At 36.5% G+C, this 24,586-nt stretch overlaps 1 protein-coding gene and 1 pseudogene across 1 annotated transcript in view; one reads left to right on the forward strand and one right to left on the reverse strand.

Moving 5' to 3' along the window:
• The window catches only part of MACROD2 (mono-ADP ribosylhydrolase 2), a 2,162,759-nt gene that overhangs the window by 1,569,063 nt on the left and 569,110 nt on the right, over nucleotides 1–24,586 (reverse strand). The gene's annotated exons all lie outside the window — the stretch shown is intronic.
• On the forward strand, nucleotides 15,165–16,928 carry LOC119050628 (lysine--tRNA ligase-like; annotated as a pseudogene).

The raw sequence follows: 24,586 nt of genomic DNA on the forward strand, positions 1-24,586 counted from the left end.
TCTAAGGTGAATGAACTAAGAAAATTAAGTTGAATTTCTAATTCCTGGAAACAATTTTTTAGAAAAGGGAAAAAGGAACAGAACATTTGGGAATCTCAATCTGTGCAAATACTGATTCTACCAAGGGATTGATCACACCTTACGGTAATTTTCTCAGGATGATAAAAGTAAAAACATGGTAAGTATTTACTCTTGCATTATTTCTCAGTTCTGCTCACTCTTTCTTGCCTTCTCTATGAAAATCACATTAGGATGAGGTGTTCAAATTTGTATATGCCTATTTCTTACTGCCTACCTATCAATTTTAAAGTGGGTCATTTGCCATGGATAGGAGTAAGTGCTTTGCATAAATTATACCCAGTTCTCTCAACAACTTTGTAAGGTAAACCTTAATATTTCTATTTTATATATGAATAAACATTGATTTAGAAAGATTACATAAAGGGTCTAATATCACTGTCATAGTTTGTGCTCCTCTGATATCAGGGCCTAAGGCAAGGACTTGGATATAGATATTTTTTGGAAGGTGATTCCAGGAAGCAGAACTAGGGTTGTATACACAGAGAGGGAGGAAGGAGAGACCAATACAAGGGTCCATTCCTGAGGTTACTGCTATGGGGAATCAGGGTATGAATCCATGGGAATTTCTGATAAGAGTACAAATGTTCCCATGATTCTCCACCTAAATGTTGAGACACTGGAAAGTATATCCAGGGTTCCTGACTATTCTGGTTGGTGATTTCCTCTGGGACATTAAAATCCTCAGGCTCTAGACAGTACTGTTATTTGGGAAACAAAGCTCCAGTAACATGGAATAAGGATGTGCGCAGAAATCTGAAAGGCGCTCGAACTTAAGGCAAAATGTTGTTAGTTCAAGGTGAAATCGAACTTGCACAGCACTGTCTACTGGATCTGTGTCTGAAGTCAGAGAAAAGCCAAGGGGATGTGGAACATACATCAGAGTTATCTGCAACAGTAACACAGATCCTCAGTCCCTGAGCTCACAAATAATCTCAGACAAAGGAATTCCATCATCTATGCATGCAAATTCCATGTACTCAATTACATGCACTCAGCCAAAAGAGACAGACAGAGAGAAATGAGTGTATGTTTCTCATTCATATTTTCAAATGTTTCTGGAATCATTCATTTGATGTGTATGACCTAAAGTCAGTGTGATTCTGGAAATGTGACTCCTCTTACATGAGTGTTTTATGGCAAAGAATGCCATCATTAAGTTTAAGAGCATGCATTTTCATGCATCTGATGCTCAAGTGAAGAAAAGGAAATCTGTTTCAGTGCTGGGAAAAATGGTTATGTTTTCCTTATTAATATATCCATTAACAGTATTTATTTTCTGGGTAATGGAAAATTCAATTATACTGCACTGGGACCCTAACTATAAAGTGCTTGTCTTTACACTAGACAAGTATTATCACACTGGGTCAGCATTATTTCTCTCTCTGCAAAATCTCCCCATTTCATTTAACAGTATGCTCATGCTACTAAGTGTTTGAATGTATAAAATATTCACTTCATGGTCTGGAGTGAATGTGTGGTGTGGGCACTGCTCAAGAGTGAGATAGGGCAAACTCCTGGCATGTCACAGGGAAGAATACTCAAGGTGACAAAACCACAGAGGATGATGAGGCAGGAGATGCAACAGCAGATTCACAAACTGATAACATGGGAATAAGGACCTCTCCTGGCATTCAATATTTGGAAGTAGATTGTTCTCTATCATATTTTGATAAAACATGTACTAAGTAGAAAAACTGGTATAATAGAACATCACAATAGAAAAAGGAGCACAAACCATAATATGCCTATTATGATTTTCCCCTTCTAAACTGGTTTTTACCTTCAATGAAACTAAAAAACTGAGATTGAGGCGAGGTGCTGATGTTGGGTTGGCCAAAAGTTCATTTTTTTTCTCTCCATAAGATGGCTCTAGTAGCACTTAGTTAACTTTAATGTCATTCAAAACAATTTTGTTAGGTTGTATTGAGACAGCTGTCATATCAGCATGCATTAAAAAACATCAAAATTGGTGAATTTTTGTGTAGTCATTTTAATATTGAAGGTGGAAGAAAACCCACAACAGTTTGGCATATTAGCTCTATATTTCAAGAAAGGTAAAAATGCAACTGAAACAAAACAAAAAAGATTTGTGCAGTGTATGGAGAAGGTGTTGTGACAGATTGAATGTGTCAAAAGTGGTTTGTGGAGTTTCATGCTGCAGATTTCTCACTGGACGATGCTCCATGGTTGGGTAGACCAGTTGAAGTTGATAGTGATCAAATTGAGACATTAATTGAGAACAATCAACATTATACCATGTGGGAGATAGCAGACATACTCACAATATCCAAATCAATAAAGTTATTGGTAAAATGAAAAACATGTCTTTCATTTTACAGAAATAAAAACTAAATGGAATTTTTGGCCAACCCAATAGTTTTTGTTTGGAGAAGTGATATCTAAGAAACCATATTGGGCTTTCTTTGGAAGTATGACATGGGAAGGGGGAAAGGCAATCCACTTGTGTATACTCAAGCTGGTGACAGATGTGAGCAACTGGGACTCAACTTATTGAGCACCTTCTCGAGAAATGTGTAGAATACACTTCAGAACTGTCTGCCTGAGACACAGAAAAGAGAGGAATGTTACTATTTGCTCCTATCCCCTACTGATCAAGAAATTAATCAGATATGTAAATGTACTAGACTAGCTGAGTCTCAAGAGAAATGTCCAGAAAGCCCCCAAGCAGAAAACATAGTCTGGGAGTCAATGTACAGTGAGGAGTTAGCATGCTCTATCTCTGTTCAGCTAGTAAAACTGTAATGTATAAACAAAAAAAATGGGTTAGAAAGATGTGAGATTGAATAAAAAGGTGTCTAACACTCATATTAAAATATATTCTCTGTCCACCAAAGTGTCTGTATAAATCAAACCATGGAGACAAAATTTTATATACTTAAATAAGCTAAAAATAATATAAACTCTGAATCATGACCTTTTATGATGCTCCCAAGTCCAGCTCTATAGAAAAAGACATTTTATTTTTGAATTTTCTTACTACTTTGTTATTTTTCCCTTTCATTAAATTTATTGAGGTGACACTGGTTAACAAAATTATATAGAATTCAGGTGCACAATTCTACAACACATCATTTCTACACTATAGTGCATGTTTACCACCCCAGATCAGGTCCCTGTCCATCACCATTTATCCCCCCATATCCTCCTCCAATCCCCTCACTCCCCTCACCCCAGCAATTTCCACACTGTTGTCAGTGTCCGTGAGTTTTTTCCTCATGTCTTCCTTTTAGCTCAATCCCTCCATGCCCCCAAACAGCCCCCCCCGACAGTTGTCAGCCTGCTTTCTATCTATGAGTTTGTCTCCATTTATCTTGTTCAGTTTGTTCATTAGATTCCATATATGAGTGAAATGACAGGATACTTGTTTTTCTCTGACTGGCTTATTTCACTTAGCATGATGCTCTCCAGGTCCAACCATGAAGTCACAAAGGATAAGATTTCCTGACTTTTTAAGGCCCAGTGGTATTCCATTGTGTAAATGTACCACAGCTTCTTTATCCACTCATCTGCTGATGGACACTTGGGCTGCTTCCATTTCTGGGTTATTATAAATAACACTGAAATGAACACAGGGGTGAATATACTCTTTCAAATTAGTATTTCAGATGTATTTGGATAAATTCCAGAGTGGAATCACTGGGTCATAAAGAAGTTCCATTTATTTTTTGAGATATCTCCATACTGCTTTCTATAGTGGCTGTATCAATCAATCTGCGTTCCCACCAGCAATGCCACAAGGGTTCCCCTTTCTTCCTCACCAACACTTGGTTGATTTATTGATGATGGCCATTTTGACAAGTGTGAGGTGATATCTCATTTTGGTTTTAATTTACATTTCTCTGATGATTACTGATGCTGAGCATCTTTTCATATGTCCATGGGCTACCTTCAGAGAAGTGTCTATTCAGGCCATTCGCCCATTTTTAAATTGTATTTTGAATATTAACCCCCTTTCAGATGTATTGGTGAATATGTTCTCCCATTGAGTGTATTGTTTTTTTTTTTCATTTTGTTGATGGTTTCCTTTGCTGTGCAAAAACTTTTTCATTTGATGTAAACAATCTGATTAATTTTTCTTTGTTTCCCTTGCCCAGGGAGATATATCAGAAAAATATATATTGCTATGAGAAGTGTGTGAAATTTTACTGCCTATGTTTTCTTCTAGGCTTTTTATAGTTTAGAGTCTAATATTTAAGTTATTAATCCATTTTGAATTTATTCTTGTGTATAGTATAACAAGATGGTTTATTTTTATTTTTTGCATGTCATGTGTCCAATATCCCCAACACCATCTATCGAATAGACTATCTTCACCCCATTGTATGTTTTTGTCTCCTTTGCCAAATATTAATTCACTATAAAGGTTTGGGTTTATATCTGGGCTCTCTATTCTGCTCTATTGATCCATATGTCTGTTTTTATGCAAGTAATTTACTATTTGATTACTATGGCCTTATAGTATAATTTTATATCAGATAGTATGATTTTTCCAACTTTGTTCTTCTTTCTCAAGATTTCTGTGGTTATTTGGGGTCTTTTGTGGTTCCCTATAAATTTTTGGAATGTTTGTTTCTAGTTGTGTGAAATACATCATTGGTATCTTGACAGGAATTGGGTTGAATCCATAGTTTACTTTGGGTAGTATGGACATTCCAATTATGTTAATTCTTCCTATACATGAACATTGTATATGTCTCTACTTATTTCTACCATTTTTAATTTTTTTCTTGGTGTCCTGTAGTTTTCTAAGTACTGGTCTTTCACAGCCTTGGTTAAAAAAATACTCTGGGTATTTTATTCTTTTCAAATTGTGAATGGGAGTGTTTTCTTAATATCATTTTCTGATAGTTCATTACTGGTATATAAAAGTGCAACTGGTTTCTGGATATTTATTTTGTGTGCTGCTACTTTATTGAATTCGTTTAAAAGTTCTAGTAGGTTTTCTGGTGAAATCATCAGTGTTCTCTACATACAGTATCATGTCATCTGCAAATAATGATAGTTTCTTTTCTTTTTAAATAGAAAATCTTCTATACTAACATTTTAAATTAATAAAGTCATGCTACAAGGTGTTTCTTTTAATAAGGTCAAGATAAATAAATAATAAAGTGAATGAAGAAACAACAAGTGCACAAATCAGTGGTCGTCAGCCTTAGCTATACACTGAAATCACCTAGAGTGCTTTAAAAAATGCAGATGCCCAAATCTCACCATCAGAGTTTTTTATTTAATTGGTCTGAGGTGTCACCAAGGCATAATTTTTAATTTTCTAAAAATTTCCAATATTCAAGCAAAGTTGAAGAACAGTTAGACAAAGCATATGTTAAAAACCAAAACTGTTTAAATACCTCATTGGGCCTAGAATCCATGTTTTTAATTCAAGTATTTATATCATATGCTTCAGCTGAGAATGTCTGAGCTTGTTATTGTTTTAGCTTTCCAAAGGGGTCTCCAATGTGACACTCCAACATCAGCCTTTGAAACTGCTTAGAGGTAGTTATCCCTTTTATACTCACAGTCAACTACCAGAGGATCAGTTTAACTTTTTCAATATGTTCTTTGTAGGTAAAGCTGCAGTGACTGGCAGAATAAATAAATTAATTGATAATAAATGAAGCAATCTGCTACTGGATGTTTGTCCCCAAAGTATGCATTACTAAGTAAGCTTGAGGTCATTAAAATGTTGAAAGAGTAAAAGAACACTGACAAAAAAAAACATGTTTAATATGTGTTTGCCTGGGGTAACATTTTAGCTTCGAGTTTCCTTTCTTGGGTAGAGAAGTAGGTCCTAAGGTCATGACTTCCTAGTTTTCATTTTCAGCTAAAATGCATCCATGAGTACTCTGACCTGGCCAGCCCTTTAAGAGAAGCTGGAGCCTTGTTAGCACATGTTTACAAAACATAATCTGGGGCATGTCAGTTTCTTCATGCCATCACCAGCAATGTCTTGAAATCTAAAATGCAGATACAGGAGATAATATTCAATATTTGTGTGACAGTTACAAATACATTGTTATAACAGGAACGATAGTATTTGTTTTTGGTAGTTTTTCAGGCAAATACAAAAAATCAAATCCTATTTATCCTTTGAAAAATGGAATAAACAAGGTAATGGGATAATACATTTAGTGCCATTGCATATTAAATCTGCTTGAATTTCCATTTTACAAAAATTTAAAACACACTAAAACACTATTGATGCTTAAACTACTCAGAGCTGATCAGAATTTTGCTGAGCAATTAAGTTCATCACTGGAAACATCTGCCACCATGTACAATACTATCAACTTTCTTTCATCTTGGTCTCTCTCTGTATAACTAAGTTAGCTTTTCCAACTACCTTAGATGTTTATTTTATTTTTTTTAAGGAAGATCTCTAATTAACCTGCTTTGAAAGCTTCTACTTAGCAGCAAGACATTTAATTATCTTGCTCACCTTTTGTTCATGTGCTTTGCAAATAATGATATGAAACATTCCGTCTTTTAACTTCCACATTTTTCTTCTTCCTGATTAGATTCCACTTAAATAGCATTATGTTCCTTCAAGTTCCTCCAAGATGAAGGATTTTCTTTAATCACCTGAAAACTGCTTGGCTGCCTCTTTAGCATCCTGAGATATCTCATTCAACAAACTTAAATCAGCAATACAACTACTTATTTCTAACAGGTTGAGTCCATTAATTCTCATCTTTTTATGAAGCTTTTATATTAATTCAAGTATACAAAGATATGCAAAGTGGATTTGGAAATCCAATATGATTGCATTACCTTAAAGTGGGATTTTCCCCTCAAGTCTCTTAATTATCTTATATAAAATAAAAACTAAACATAATAAAATTACATTTGTACAGAAAAAGCTAAGAGCCTAGTTAAGTAAAATATGACAACTAACAAGGGTACTAATTAAAAATTAAAATAGTTTTTAAAGAAAAGCAAGAAAAAGCATGTACTAAACATGTATTTTTCAATCTGATTATAAAATATCATTTGAATCTATCAAGAAAAGATTGGTTATCAAGAATTGGATGCAGCCCTGACTTGTGTTATTCAGTACATTGGGCATCGTCCCACAAAGTGAAGGGTTACCCATCTGATTCCTGTCTGGGGCACCTGCCTGGGTTGCCAGCCCAGTGCTCAAGGTTGGGGAGCATGGGAGAGGCAACTGATTGGTGCTTCTCTCACAAATAAATGTTTCTCACCCTTTCTTTCTCTCTCTCTTCCCCATTCTCTAAAATCAATAAGCATGTCCTTGCTTATTAAAAAAAGCAAGTGAGAATTTTTAAAAAGTGGAACCCCTGCCTGGCTGGTGTAGCTCAGTGTATTAAGCGTGGGCCTGCGAACCAAAGGATTGTGGTTCAATTCCCAGTCAGGGCACATGCCTGGGTTGCAGGCCAGTTCCCAGCAGGGGACTCACAAGAGGCAACCATACATTAATATTTCTCTCCTTCTCTCCTTCCCTTCCCCTCTAAAGATAAATAAGCAAAAATTTTTTAAAAACTGGAGCCCATTTGCCCTCAGCAGTATGTCATTCATTAATCTACCCTTCACTGGCTTCCTTTTCCCCTTCTCTTTTACAGCTCCATGATTCTAAGTCAAAGAATGATTTCTTCTTTGTTTCAAGATTTTATTTATTTATTTGTTTGTTTGTTTGTTTGTTTTTAGAGAGGGGGGAATGGAAGAAGAAAGAGAGGTAGAGAAACATCAATGTATGGTTGCCTCTCACGCATCCCTACTAGGGACCTGGCATGTGCCCTGACTAGAAATTGAACTGGCACCACTTTGGTCCACAGGCCCATGCTCAATCCACTGAGCTACATCAGCCAGTGTAGGAATGATTTACTCAATTCTTACCCCAAGCTATTCCTTAGATAGTTCTAAAAGGTGTAACTAAATTCTAAATCATAATTGTAAACTTTAGATTAAAACAAAGTTATTGTTTTAATTACTTTGGTTTTTAAAATGTTACAGTTTTGAAGCATATGTTTTACCAGTTCAAGAATGTAACCCCAAATGTCAAATTAGTTATTTATCAATGAATATATAATTACATATTAAACAGAGCTTTTCTCAAAGGTGAGCATATTATTTTTAAAAACAGCATATTTGGGGATTTTATTAATGGGTTACTTACATAAAACAGTTTAAAATTTAAAAATCCACTTCTCTTTTAATTGTCATATCCTCATTGATTTGGCAATCCAGTGCCATGGGGTTTAAAAATGTTATTATGAATGGTATCTGATTATTGATAAAGAGGTGTTACTCCTTTAAGATGGAGCTGTAGAGCTTATCATTCGAAATAAGCCAGGCGGTGAAAGACAAATACTATATGATCTCACCTATAATTGAAACCTAATGAACCATATAAAGAAGCAAAATAGCACCAGAGACATAGAAATAAGAACAAACTGACAGTGACCAGAGGGTCAGGGGAGAGGGATAGCACGGGAAAGGAGGGGAAGGGTCTAGTCAAGGAATATGTATGAAGGACCCATCGACATGGACAACAGGGTGGGGACTGACTGGGCGAGCAGTGGGTGGGGGCAGGGGAGAGCAATGGGGGGAAAACTGGGACAAATGTAACTGAACAATGAAATAGAAAGAAAGAAAGAAATTTACATCCAGAAAAAGTTTCAAATTTAGTATTGTATCTCCTTTGTGAGTAATATTTAGTAATGTTATTCACAAAAACAACTGAAATATTCTAACTAGATCAAAAGAACATGGTGTTTACATATATCATGACACTTGAACTCACGACTGTCACTAGATTATGTGTAAGTAAACTTTATATATAAATATAGAACTTTATATATCTAAGTAACAAACTTTACTTATGGATGTGTTCAAGTAAATGATGCAATCACCTCAAGAGTACCCCAGTTATACTGCATCATGTTTATGTCAACAGTATTAATGTGTCTAATTTAAATCCTTAAAATATAATTCAGTGTTTATCTGCTTTTTCACTTCTTCATCTTCATAACATAAAGCAAGTTTTCAAAAATGGAGTGGCCTCCTGCTCTCTGGACCGTGAGAGGTCTTATGTAATAGTGTTTGCAAACAGAAAGTCCAGATGTCACTGAAAGGTGTCACACTTAAGCTGAATCTGGACTTTCGATTATATCCAAATAAGACAAAGTCCTATGGAGTGTTCTTGCCTTGGGGCCTCTGTGTTTTGCATTGTCTAAATTAATCGACAGGCTCCCCAAAGCAATTTTGGCATTAGCAGCTCTGAGGCTTATTGAAAATGGCAGTCACACTTTCAATTCAGTGGCAGAGATAAAAAATTTGAAATAGACTCTGGTAAGGGAACCAGGCTCACATTAAGGACTTCTAATAAGGGCTTCCCTGACTTGAAGGGAAAAACTAAGTCTGGTGGCAGTAGGCTCTGTGGTTCATACCATCTCGCTCCTGTTGTCTTTAATCACCCATGAAGACTAGCAGCTCTGCTGCTATTGATCATCAAATCACATCAAAACCTGGGCCTGATTCTGCGCCTTTTGAAGCCTCTGCTCAAGCAGCATAAGCCTCTCTGTGTTGTGGAGGATCAAGTCATGACATCCTTTCTTCCCTTTCACAAATACCAATTGTGGAAATGCAGAATCTAAATGACTAAATCAGCACACTGATGCATTTTCCTGATGCGTGTCATCTTCTGATCATGTGCCCATGAAAAATTCATTTTCCTACAAAATACATACAACCGAAGCTCTTTGATTTAATAATAAAGACAGCTATTTATTTGGTGTTTTAGCATATATAGGCATTTTAATAGAAATGAAATTGTATTCTAACAAGTTTTATATACTTCATTACAAATTATAAGCATCATTCAATAGAGAAATATTTTTGTAGATAATATTGTATTATATTTTGGAAATAATATGCCTTTTTTATAAAGTTCAGTGATATATATAGAACATTTCCTGTTAAATGTTACATTTAAAATATTCCCATTAAAATATACCTTAAAATATAGGCAATTATAATTTTTCTTGCATTCATAATGCATTCTAAAAAATGTATTTGTAAAATGTACATATACCAAAATTAATAAATTATTTTATTTTTTATTTTATAAAAATTTTTCATCATCATTTATCCCTCTATGCCGTCATCAACCCAACCCACCCTCTCTTCCCCCAAATAATTTTCTTATTTGATATAAAATTATTAAAGCCCTATGTATATCCATTGAAATCAGTTGGTAAAATGTAATGTAATACAGAATAAATAAAATTGTAATGTAATGCAGAATAAATCATTTCTGACAGAATTTCTCAAACATGGTCCAGAAACCACTAGGCATTCCTGAGGTTTTTTAGGTGTCCATGAGGTCAAAACTACTTTCTTAGTAATATTAAGACATTAATTTTTATTCTCATTTCTCAAGAGAGTACAGTGGAGTCTTCCACAGGCTGTGGCATGTGATATAACAAATAGATGCAAAAGTAGGAGAGTCCAGCTGTCTCCTATTAATACAGATATTAAATGTAAATATTTTTGCAAAAATGTAAAATGATGCAATTCATCTTAATACATTTTATTATTTGGAAAATACAGTTACTTATATTTTATTTGCAATATGATACAGTAATGGGTTTTATGTTTGCTATTTATATAGCAGGTTTATTATTATTTCAAAGTAATTAAATATTTCAAAATTTTATTTTAATTTTTAATTCAGTAAATATTTATGCTTATAGCACAATAAGCAAAACTCTTTGCTCAGTTATTTTTAAGAGTGAAATCTGTCACAATAGCAAAATGTATGAATATTTTATATTTTATATGTAATGTATTATATCTTACTTTTATATTACTATTATATCTTATATTTTACACAGTATCTATTTCACAATTTAAAAATTTAAAATTTTTAAAGGGCCATGGGCCAGTGAACAGAGAATCAGAAAAGCCTAGCCCGTGATGGGCCTGCAGGGTTTCAGCAGGAGACTCTGTGACCAGAATCAGGTTCAGATCTCTGCCTGTCTTGCCCATTAGTCCCCATAGGCATACCTTTGACAAATGAAGGAATCTGAAGGGCAGGGTAAATGGTTAGAGATGCAGCTAAGAAAGTAGAGTTCAACAGAATTAGACCAGGTAACAATCTGAATTGGTGAATTCAAAACAAAACAGAAAGTAAGTGTAAGCCCAGGTAAGAAGTGGAGCTCTGAGCCCAAGAAGCAATAAGAGCAGAAATAAGACAGAGAATGTGGACTAGTATAGAAATGGCAGACTGGGAATGTCTCAAGTTCTCACAGACACTGTCACCTGACCAGTACAATTTCATCATATTTCTATGGAACCCTGAAAGCATCACGCCCTTCTTAGAACTCAAAGTTTTGACTCTTCAATTTTGGACATGTTTCTTGGTCTCTCATTTTGACTGCCTCCCTGTGTTTGTTTTTATGTATGGTATTAGGTAGAGGTGCTATGTCTCTTGGTCTTGGCAGAATGGCCTTATGTACTAGGTGCCCTATAGGGTCAAGCAGGGTAACCTCCTCCATCAACTAAGCTGGGCACTCCAGGTGTGTCCCCACCCCATGTGGGCTATGTGCACTCTCTGTTGTAGGTGAGCCTTGATTGTTGTTGGTACTTCAGTAAGAGTAATTTAGCCCTAGGCTGATTGGCTGTGAGGACTGATTGTCACCACCGTGGAGGATCTGCTGTGCTGGTGCCAACCCCACAGAGCAGTACACACTTTTGCAGGGTGCTGGCACCTAGTTGAGTTCATTCCTTGAGTGTGTCACTGGGGGAGGTAGTTGGGTGGTTCTTGGGCAAAATACAAAGCTGTACACCAGGTATGCTGGCTCTGGAGGCTCTGGGGAGGTGCAGGCCAAGGTCAGCTGCTGCCTGTGTTCTCCCTGTGTCGTTCTGCATGAGCTACAAAGTGATCTGCAGATGGCTGCTATTTGTGTTGAGCTTGGAGATGCCCAGGAGAGGCTAAGCTATGAACCAAGGCCAACTGCCCCTAGTGCCAGGTCTGGGGGTACATTGAGGCTACACGCTGTTTGCTTGAGAGATTTTAGAAAAGTATGAAATATGAGCCAAGACAGGCCATTCATATGGAAAGGCCACTGGTAACAGTTTGGGTGGGCCTGCAAGTTGGGTGGAGTAGGGTCTCAGAGAACCACCAGGTCAAGGAAAACAGTGATAGACAGGTTGATGGAGACTCAGCCATGGCACTGCTTGCTGGCTCTGTGGGGGAAGGGCCCAGCAAAGGAACAATGGCCTCTGCCAGCACTCTGTCTGGCAAAACGCTGTCCCCCCAATCCTCACTGAATAATTTATTCCCACCCTGCATGTCCCTGGCAATTTTGGAGCTGGTGTCCCAAAGTTGGAGCTCAGAGCAAATGAGTCTGAGAGAGTCTGTGCACAGACTCCATCCAGGAACACCTGAGACTCCAGTAGACCTCTGTCTTCTGCTTTTACAGCTAAAAGTTATGGGGACCTCTCTCCCCAGGACTTATTGCTCAACAAACACAGTCCTAGGAACTTGGCATAATATAATGAATATGACAGACAAAAATCTCTATCCCCATGAAATTCACATTCTGATAAACAAACATTATAAAAAACAATGATAGAAATTCCAGGGACTCACAATAGACTCACCTAGCCTTAGATACTATTATACTTCACTTTCACGTGAGGAAAGTGAGGCCTAGAAGGGGTGATATAATATGGCTCCAAAAGTCAGTTATCAAGAACAGAGCCGTAATTCAAATCTGGTTTTATGATACCAAATCCTGACATTATTCCACCTGGCTATATCACCTCCTTATCACATACTAAAGAACATGCAAAAGTAATGGTTATTTAATAATGCCAAAGAATACTGTTTATATTTATATTAATCTCTACTTTTATACAAGGCCATCTTGAACAAATAGATATGTGTAAATATAACTGATAAAAACTAAAAACTGTTCTAATTTGCATCAAACTCATGCATACAAATATCTTATTGAATTATAGTAAATGTATAAGAGGGTACTTATCATAAATATACACCTCAATGTATTTTCATAAACTGAACACACCTTTCTAAGTAGCATCAAAAAAGAAAACATTATTACTCCCCTTAAAACCCTCTCGTGCCCTCTTTCAGTTACCATACAACCTCCACGGTGACCACTGTCTTGAGTCCTAACAGCAGACATTAATTTTGCCTATTTTCATACTTTGAATAAAAGGTGTTATATAGTATATACTCTTTTGCACCTGCCTGATTTCTCTTAATATTGTCTGTGAGAGTCATCCATACGATTGTGTGTAGTTAAAGATTATTTATTCTCATTACTTATCTTCTCTACTATTGGCTGGTATTAGTTTCTATTTGGGGACGATATGGATAGTGTTGCTATGAAGATTCCTGTGCAGTCTCTTGGTGAATATTTTACATATTTTCCATGAGACTATACCTAGGAGTGGCACTGCTGAGTCACAGGGTAAATACATGTTTAGCTGCGGTAGATATTATCAAACAGTTTTTCAAAGGAGTTTTAATAAGTTACTCTCTTCCAAGTATAGTTTATAGTCCCACCTACTCCAGGTTTAAATTTTTACTGTTCATACCAAAATGCATTCTAAAACGGGTACCAATTCATCTCTAAGATAACCTCACGTTATTTTACTTATTTTCATAAAAAGTCAGATATATCTGGCCTATATTTTAAAAAACAGAAATAATACAGTAAATACATATAATTAGTTCTCCCCATTACTCGACTCTTCTATAAAGCATTTTCATGTACCAACAAAAACTACAGAACATACGTGGCAAATAAATTTCAGGAAGACTGGGATCCCATATGACCTATCACAAAAAGTATTAGGCAAATACTTTTTAACTGAATGTAACTGATCATTTGACTAGAGTAATAATATTCTTTTCCTTCTTTTTCTTTGCTAATCTGTGCATTCCTGAAATAATGAAGTACCTTCTCCTAAAAAACAGCAACTGTTTAGTGCATGGAGACAAGATGTCAGGCAAGCAAAGCTTCTAGGAGACTGAATAAGTTGGTCTTTCTTAATTGGAGAAAGAGCCCATGACTACAATTTGCAAAAACAGGTTGAATCTTCATTATAATAAGCTAAAACCCTTTCTCACAACTTCTCTGCATTTTAATTTTAATAGAATTCCTATCAAAGAATGATAAGCAGGCAAATACTTATCTATATTCTAATTCAGATGAGTAAAACATAAAAATGCAGGAGGCCCTGTATTTTTTGTAACGTAAATCTTTTTGCTCCTAAGCCTCCAATTAGAGCCTATGGAATGAGACAGACCAAACGATACTTCAGAAACAAAGTACGTAATAGATACTCAATAAACCTGGAGACCGGTGAAATTGATTACTGTTTAGTAAAAGTTATGGAAGTATAAAAGGAAATTCAGCTTATCCAGGCTAATTCTAACAATGATTATATGTAAAACAGTGACAAAAATAACTGCAATCATCTGGACATTGTGAGGTCCCTAATGCTTGCTGGCTAAGCAGGACATTGAAAGATGTGTGAAATCACCCCTAAGAAAGAAACGAGACACGCCTCCCATCTCCCATGACTTTAACATTTATTAGGGACTTAATAATAACCAATGTTAAATAACTAGCCCAGCCGTAAAGTGGAAAAACTAAGCAAATATGTTTGTTTAGCCAGCGTATCCTTTTTCGCCAGGCCCAAGTTTCTCAAGGTACACTGAAACAAGCTGTTTCCTAATTTGAGCTGCTTCTAAGATGCTTATGAAAAATGCATGTGCTTCTTCTCAGACTTAACAATTCAAAATCGTCAGGGTCAGACCAAGAAATCTGCCTTCTTAACAAGTGCATAACGCAGCGTTGAGAATCGCTGCTCAAATTGGAATTGGAGATAAGTGGGAGGATTGGGGTGGAGAGAGGAGAAACAGAAATAATTCAGGCTACATCATTTTTAGCTGTGACTAAAAAAAGAATCATATAATTCTGTTTCTCACTTTTAGACTAACCATGAGAATAATCAAGTTGTGTCTGAAAAATAAAGATACCACCTTTAAGGTTGGGCCCTCCAGAGAGATGGCTACAGGGTAGGCACCTGAGGTGCATGTGGACAGAAGCCAGCTGAAAGTAAGCAAAATGAGCTAAAGAGATGTCTGAAAGCTGAAAAGAAAACAGTGGAGAAGGAGGAACAAAAGTAGAGCTCAATGAGAAATGACTTTGCCAGGTCAATGCTGCTGCTACCAACCGCATCACTGCCAATGATGTGAGTGCCAGGGAGGAAAACCTGGACCCAAACCCATACCACAACGTCCACAGCCAAGCAGTCCATCAACTAAAGAGCAATGGCAAGGACCCATAGCCATGGAAGTTCCACATACACTTCTTACTCACTCACTTTACCCATGAATACAGTCACTTCCAGCTTGGGGGCCACCTGAGTGACATTACCTTAAACATGGCAGGTAGGATGTATGCCAAAAGAGCTTCTGGGGGAAAGCTCATTTTCTATGATCTTACAGAAGATAGAATCAAGTTGCAAGTCATAGCCAATTCCAGGAATCATGAATCAGAAGAATTTACTCATATCAGTGATGTAACAAACTATATCAGGGAGACATAATTGGAGTTCAGGGAAATTCTGAGAAAACCAAGGAGGGTGAGCTGAGCATCATTCCCTGTGACACCACACTGCTGGAGCACCACTCCAGCCAACACTGCTGTCTCCTTGCCCGCATATGTTACCTCATCTTCACTTTGGTCTCAAAGACAAGGAAACACAATGTCTTCAGAAATACTCGGACTTGATCCTGAATGACTTTGTCAGTCAGAAATGTATCATCCATTCTAAGGTCATCACATATATGAGAATTTTTTCGGATCAGTTTGGATTCTTAGAGATTTAAACTCCCATGATGCACATCATCCCAGGGAAAGCTGTGGCCAAGCCTTCAAACACCTTCCACAATGAGCTGGACCTGAATTATACATAAGAATTACTCCAGAATTCTACCATAAGATGCTGGTGGCTGGTAGTGTCATCTGTGTTTAGGAAATTGGATTCCAGTTCTGAAATGAAGGAACTGATTTGATTCACAGTCCTGAGCTAGCTCCTCATGATTTTTACTTGTCCTACACAGACTATCACAATCTCATGAAAATCACAGAAAAGATTATTTCAAGGATAATGAAGCATATTATAGGCAGTGATCTACCATCAAGATAGCCCAGAGGGGCAAGCCTACAAGATTGACTTCACCCCACCCTTCCAAAGAATCAGCATGTAGAAGAGCTGATTGAGACAGTCCTGGGGGTGAAGCTGCCAGAAATTAACCTCACTGAAACTGAAGAAATGTGACAATATCTGTGTGGCAAAAAGTGTTGAATGCCCTCCACCACAGACCACAGTCAGGCTCCTCAGTAAGCTTGTTGAAGAGTTCTTGGGAGTGACATGTATCAGTCCTATGTTTATCTGTGATCCTCTGTAGATAGTGAGACCTTAAGCAAAATGGCACTGCTGTAAAGACAGTCTGACCAAGCACTTGAAGCTTATTGGCATAAAGAAGGAAGTAAGCAATGCTTACACTAAGCTGAATGACCCCATGAAGCAGTGGCAGCTTTTCAAAAGACGTGCTTATAAATGAAAACTTCCTCGCTGCCCTGGACGGAGGGCTGCCCCTCACAGCTGGCTGGGGCACAGGCATTGATCATACTACCATGTTTCTCACACACTCCAGAAACATCAAGGAAGTCCTGTTTCCTGACATAAAAACTGAACTCAAGAAGAAAAATGTAGCAACTGCTAAAGCACTGGAAAGCACAACAGCTGGCACCTCTGTCTAGTAACTAATACTTGCAAGTCACATAACTCAGGCATTTTTGTACTTCTGCAAGACCAAAGACTGCAAAGGAATTCTTGAACACTGCTGTTCATTTGACTATTGCAGTTCAATTACCAAAAGAGACAAAATGAATTATGAATTCTTTTTTTACTCCTTGTTACCAAATAAATTATTTGTCTCTAAAAAATAAAACTAAGATAAAAAAAGACACTTGGCTTTATCTCAAACACACTAAATTAGAATCTCCTAAGGAAGAACCTAGAGTCAATATTTTTTTTCTTGTTGTTCAAGTACAGTTATCTCCATTTTCTCCCCACCACTCCCTGCCACCCCATTGGTCCCTGCCTCCCACCCTTGATCCTACCCCCTTTGGCTTTGTCCATGTGTCCTTTATATATGTTCCTTGATGACTCTTTGTTTTTTACAAGCTTCCACAATTTAAAGATCAGGAAAGTTTGAAACACTGTGGAAACTGTCTTACATTCTATTCAGTTAGCCCTGGCCACTTAGAGAATTTAAAACTTTTGCTCACAAATTTTCATAAAGTTAATCATACATTTTTTATTGAACTCTGTCTATGGTTAAAAAAACACAAAACACAAACACTTTTAGGCTGCTAATAGTCTTCATTTGTATAGCTGTTTTTTTCTTCATTCTTTCTTTTTAAATTACAAAGCAAACATATTCAGGTAACCAGTAGTCAGATTAAGAAACTGAATACTACCAAGACCTCAGAAGTCCCCCTTGTGTCTCTTGTCACTACGTTATAATTCTAATTACTACCCTAACTTGTAATACCATAGATTATATTTACATGTTTTGAAGTTCATTGAATAATATCATTTGAAGAAAAGTGAATAATACATGATTATTGAATACATTGATATCCAGTTTCTTCCATTCAACATAGAGCTTGTGAATTTTGTCCATATCATTGTATGTACTTATGGTTGACTCACCTTTTTTGCTATATTATTCTTTTGTAATAATATGCCACAATTAGCTCATCCATACTACTATTGATTATTTAAACTTTGGGACTAATAACAAAGGTGGTTTTGTCAACATTCTTATGCATGTCTTTGAAGAACATATGGACTCACTTCTCTAAGTTCTCTAACCAGGAATAAAATTGCTGAATCCGATATAAGCATCTATGTAGCTTTAGTTTTACTGCCAGTTCTCTAAAATGGTGGCACTTCCCCTAGAAGAAGAGAAGAACGTCAGTTACACCAATGCTTGGTGTTGCCAAACTTTTCATTTTAATCATTCACTGTGTTTTTATCTGCATATTCTATGGCTGATTTCTGAACTGCTTTTATTAATAATGGTATTTAAGATCCCAATTTCTTTGTAGCTTTACATTTCACAGTCTATCTAGCATCTAAGGTTTAAGCTGCTGGATAGATTTAGTCATGTAAAGGACAGTAAGCTCACCCTAGCATAAATTTGCCTAACTCCATTTTACTTTTACTTTATAACCATAGGAATAAACAGTTGTCTTCAATTAATTTCAGACTCCCTGAATATTGAAAGATGAAAAAAAAGATGGGGGACCTAAATATTGGTGGACGGCTAAACCAAGTCTAGTAAATAACTTCTTTAAGAAAGTGTCAAGTTTCACTAAACTGGGCTGGGGGGTAGACTGTACAGACATGAAAGAATACAAATTCTTCTTCTTCTCCTTCTCCTTCTCCTTCTCCTTCTCCTTCTCCTTCTTCTTCTTTACTTTATTCTTCCTGGCTATAGTCTCCAGCCAACAAAAATTCCTTTTTCAGTAATGGCTCAATATCTATACTATTAGCCAAAGTATTTGTGAAACCAACATAATGTGAAATTGAAGTTTTAATAGTTTTCTTTTTTAAGAGAAGAAATGTAATTAATTCGTGGAAGATGAACTAATAACATTATTCAAGTATCTGGTATTATTTTCCATGTTCCCTATGTGCTATTTAGTCGCACACGCCAAAAAAATGCAACATAGATTTAGCCAGAAACTTAACTAAAAAAAAACAATGTGTCAGACTTCAGGTCAAGATGGAGGTGAATGTAGACATGCTTCACCTCCTTGCACAACCACAAGAAGAATTCCAACTAACCTCAAAACAAAAAATACCCAGAACTTCCAGAAAATCGAACTGTATGGAAGTCCAACAACCAAGGATTTAAAGAAGCCACATTCATCCAGAGGAGTAGGAGGGGTGGAGTTGTAGAGACAGGTGGAGAGGCAGAATGGTGGGGAGAGGTGGCAGAGGTTGTGAAGAAAGCAGTGGTGGAAGGAGCAGTCTCACATTCATCTGTGGTGGATAAAGATCAGGAGGTGGAGGGATAACTTGGGGAAAGGGATACTTGGGAGTGAGTGATGTCAGCTCCAGGCCAGACTGCACAGCCCAAGTTTCCAGCACTAGGAAGATAAAGCCCCATTACCTCTGTCTATACAAACCAGTAGAGGTTGGGGTGGTGAAAGAAACCACCAGTTCCTCAGAAAGACCACTTATAGGACTGGCATAGGCTTAGAACATATATAAACCTACCACTATGGGATTCAAAAACAGGGAAGCAGCTAGAAGTGTGCCAGCTGCATAAGGGGAAGTGGGCAAAGTGACTGGGAACAAGGCAAGTGCCAGGCAAACCTACAGAAGCCAGGAAGTGGCACTGTCTCCCCTCTTCAACACCTCCCCCAACACAGAGCCACAGAGTGAAAGGTGGATTGCTCTGCCCTGGCAAATACCTAAGGCTCTGCCCCGTACTACTTAATAGGTGCACTAAGACAGGAAGTCAAAGCAGCTCTACCTAACACACAGAAACAAATACAGGGAGGCTGCCAAATTGAGGAGACAAAGAAATAGGCCAAGTGAAAGAACAGAACAAAACCCCCCAAAAAGAACTAAATGAAACAGAGATAACTAACCTATCAAATGCAGAGTTCAAAACACTGGTGATCAGGATGCTTGGAAAACTCAATGAGTACGGCAAAAACATAAGAGAAGGAATGAAGGTTACACTAAGTGAAATAAAGAAAAATCCACAGGAAACCAACAGTAAAGAGAAGGTAGGATGCCAGGGTTCAAATCAATGATTTGTAACATAAGGAAGAAAAAACAGAATGAAGAAACAAGAATTCAAATAAACAAGAAGAGTATAAGAAGATGCTGGGGCATCTCCAAAGGAGCCAACATATGGATCATACGGATGTCAGAAGAAGAGGAGTAAGAGCAAGAAATTGAAAACTTATTTGGAAAAAAATAATGAAAGTAAACTTCTTTAGTTTGGTGGAGGAAATAGACATACATGTCCAGGAAGCACAGGGAGTCCCAAACAAGTTGGACCCAAAGAGGATCACACCAAGATACATCATAATTAAAATTCCAAAGGTTAAAGAAAATGAGAGAATCTTAAAAAACAGCAAGAGAAAAAGAGACATCTACCTACAAAGGAGTTCCCATAAGACTATCAGCTTATTTCTCAAAAGAAACTTTGCAGGCAAGAAGGTACTGACAAGAAGTACTCAAGTGATGAAAAACAAGGACCCACAAGCAAGATTACCCTTTCCAGCAAAGCTATTTATAATGAAAGGGAAGATAAAGTGCTTTCCTGAAAAGGTAAAGCTAAAGGAATTCATCATCACCAAGCTATAATTATGTGAAATGTTAAAGGGACTTATTTAGGAAAAAGAAGATCAAAATATGAACATTAAAATGACAACAAACACTACCATCAACAACTTAGTCTAAAAATAAAAAATATACTAAGCAACAACCAGAACAGGAACAGAATCATAGGTAAGGAGATCATTTGGAGGTTATCAGCTGAGAGTAGGAAGGGGGGAATAGCAGAAAAGGTGGAGGGATTAAGAAGCATGAGTGGTAGGTACAAATAGACAGGGGGAGGTTAAGAATAGTATGGGAAATGGAGAAGCCAAAGAACTTATATGTATGACCAATGAACATGAACTAAGGAGGGCAGTAATGGAGGGAATGAGGGTACTGGGACAAGGAGGGGGGAAAAGGAGAAAAATTGGGACAACTGTAATAGAATAATCAGTAAAATATACATTTTAAATAAAAGAATCATGTCAAGAACACTAGTTTATTAATGAGACACCTCACAGACACTGATGGAGAAAATAGGCAGGAAAAGACTCCTGGTATGAAGTGAAAAATGTCTGAGTAAGACTTTTTATTTTCTTTTTTTTCTTTCTTTTTTTCTTTCTCTTTTTCCTTTTTCTTTTTTGAAGTAAAACACAAATTCAGATTTACATGCTGCCAGAATATTACTTGTTGGCAGTTCAAAGATAAATCAGCCCGGAAAGAGAAAGAACATTTTGTGTACTCTCCCCCGTTTAGTAACCTGAAAGCAGGCTGGAGCTGGAGCAGTTTGCAGGGAGGGGGTTAATTTCAGACTGAAGAAAGATACAGCTAATCCACTCCCTCAGGCATAAGCTGAAATGGTATTTAGAGAAAGATTTAAGGGAAAAACGTCTTTCACATAGAAAAATGTATGCTACTTCTCAAAATAGCCTGCATTTTCCATACATAATTTTTCCTCTCCTGCTTCCTCCCACAAAGAACTAAACCAAGGTTATTATTTAAACATTAATTAAATTAGGCAGGGAGAAAGTTTACTATGGTTTATATAACACAAACCCATATAATTTTTTCTAATTATAAAGATTTCATGTTTGAACAAACACCTTTCTTCTAAGCTGCTGAGCATATACAGAGGTAAATTAAACTATTTGAGTAAGGTACGCAATTACAACAAATTAGACAACAGCCTCACTTGCTCCCTAAACCACAAAGTCTTCATGCATGCTTTGCAATGACCCACAAATGGAACAATAAGACAAATTTTAAAAGGTACTGTCAGAGGAACTGAATGCTAAATGATGCAAGCTTTTGTCTAAATCCATCCAAACAAAGGCAACAAATTGCCATGTCATGCATTGGAGACCCTTTCTTGTAAAAACCTGGGCAATAATGAGATCCTTTGCCCTTCTGTGGTGTCAGATCATATCAAATACAAATGAGCAAACTCTAACCTGAATATACCAGATGTGGCCAAATAGGTTTACAGTTGTTCATATTGGAAACAATATAACGATTAATAAACCCTAATACAAGAACAAACCCTATGCTTCACATACTCACAACAGTAAACCTACTTTTTGCCCTACCCTCTATCAATTTAAGTAATCATTTCTATTTATAAAACAAATCAAAATACTCTTTCATTCTACTATGGCATTTTCTCCAATAGAAAGGTAATTTAAATCATACAAAGCTAACACAAAAATAAGCCTATTATTCCACCAACTAACTCTAAGTCCTGAATAAGTATCACCTCTGTTACTTCCCAATGCATGCCTAGCATATGTTATGCTTCACAACAGTATTTTCTGAACTTCAGAGCATGGCACTGCTAAATATATGCTCCAGTAATCCAGAAGCCCATGGTGCAAGTAATAAGAAATAATGTTTTGTCACTATTCAATTATAAAATGTATAATCTTTCTCTCCTTCCATGTGCTATTTATAATGCAGAGGGAGTATCTATTATATGGAGCTTACCAGACAGAATTAAGGGTTTTAATTATAACTCTAACTGTTTACAGTTCTAATATAATATTGTATAATAAAATATAATATAATATTGTATAATATAATATAATCTCAATTAAATTATTTCTTTTTCCATGGAAATGTCTGGTATAATCTGAATACAAATTTGATTTATTGGATCTTCATTTTATTGTTTCTGTTGCCAACTATATAAACAGGCTTTCAAAATTGTCAATCAGCTGACAACATGCTTTCCTGGCAGAGATAAAATCTAAATAATTAACCAGGACAAGCACAGGCACTAACTAATCAGAATACAGTCCCAGCCAATCAAAGTGGTCATCACCATAAATAACAGGCATGGCCATGCAAGCATGTCTGGCTGAAGAACAGCCCCAAGAAACGTGTTCTTCCAGCAGTCACTGATATTTGTTGATCTTCAGTGAGCAATAGCGTGGCACATGCACATATATACTCCCACACACATCTATTACTTGTTTTTCTTCTTTTTTGTTATGATATGACATTATATCATTGACATTCAGGTATCCTTAGCATGTCACCAGATACAGATCTAGTTCATTTTTCTTAGTACCATCACAATATCTTGGCACAGAGGTATCATTCTCCTACTGGTAGATCTTTGGTCTACTGACAGATATTTAGGTTACTTTCTGTTAACCCAGTAAGTGTAATTGCAGTATATACGGTGTATGTATATACATCCTTGTTCAATAGTTTTCTTGTTTTTAACAGTAAAAATTAAGATTGTAAGTCAAAAGATATGTGTTTATCTTTTTAACTAATTATGTGAGATTGTTTTCCAAAAGGGATTGCAACAATTCACACTATAAGAGTTCCTATGACCCAACAGACTCACACATTGCTGCGCCATGGGGTAGGTTCCCTGGAAAATAGCCCTTTAGAGTTATCAAGTCTGGAGGCAATGTTGGACTTCTTTATTTCATATCATGAGTCACTGATCACAGGCCACTTCAGGGAGAGGGAAGAATCTTGGTCCCGATATCTCTTTCTGAGAAAAATTCTGGAACAAGGAATCGAGGGTTGTCAGCCACCCAAAGTCTCCATAACAGGGATAATTCTCCAATCCTAAAGGGGAATCGGATCCCATTGTATGGGTAGAAACTTTATTTCACTGTTTTTTTAATTTGTATTTTTCTAAATACTAATACAGAAACATATTTTCACAGGTTAATGAGCTGTTTGGAACTTCACTGACCTGTTGTCAATAGCCTTTGCCCATTTTTTTTGCTTGTTAGTTTTCTTCTTATCCTTTTGTAGAAATTCTTCATATATTAGGGACAATAAATATTTATTGTATGAGTTACAAATCACTTGTAATTCCATTTAATTTATCTACTTTTTGCCAAATATATGAGGGTATTGACAGTAACAGGTAGCACACTCAAAGGTTTCAACTGAAAAGTATTAAACACAAGGGCCAGGTCCTAAGATGCAGGCAAGGTTAAGGAAACCAACAAAGGTACTAAGAGTAGGAGAAAGCTGCCCCTATCACCAAGTCTTAGGAATAAGAAGAGAGAAAGAAATTAACAGAGTCTGACAAAAGCTAGAGATGTGAAAGAAGAGGTGCCCATATCACAGTCAATAAAAGTATGCCTCTTGGGGCATGCAGAAGCCAGAGAAGAGCAGAAAGGATTCACAGTGAGAGAAAGGCAAATATAGAATATCAATACACCATATAAAATATTTTAACTTTCTATGTAGACCAACATTTCAATTTTCTAAAAACTTTTAAAACATTGTGATTTTTACCATTATAATAAGCTACTTTTATAACTTAATTTTTGAAATAGTTTAAGACTCACAAGAAGTTGCAAAAAGTACACAGGGCTCCTGTTTAACCCTTTATCCAGCATCTCCCAATAAACATAACCACAACAAATATAACCATAGCACATTGTCAAAACCAAGAACATGACATTGTACAATATTACTCACTCAGGTGCAGATCTCACACAGGCTTCACCAGTTTTTACACGCACTCATTTGTATGTGTGTGTGTTGTTAATGAAATTTATCACAAGTATAAATTTTTGTAAACACCACCACAATCAAG

The sequence above is a fragment of the Artibeus jamaicensis genome, unplaced genomic scaffold (assembly GCF_021234435.1).
Source record: "Artibeus jamaicensis isolate MK-2021 breed Jamaican fruit bat unplaced genomic scaffold, CSHL_Jam_final contig_685, whole genome shotgun sequence".
Classification (NCBI taxonomy): domain Eukaryota; kingdom Metazoa; phylum Chordata; class Mammalia; order Chiroptera; family Phyllostomidae; genus Artibeus; species Artibeus jamaicensis.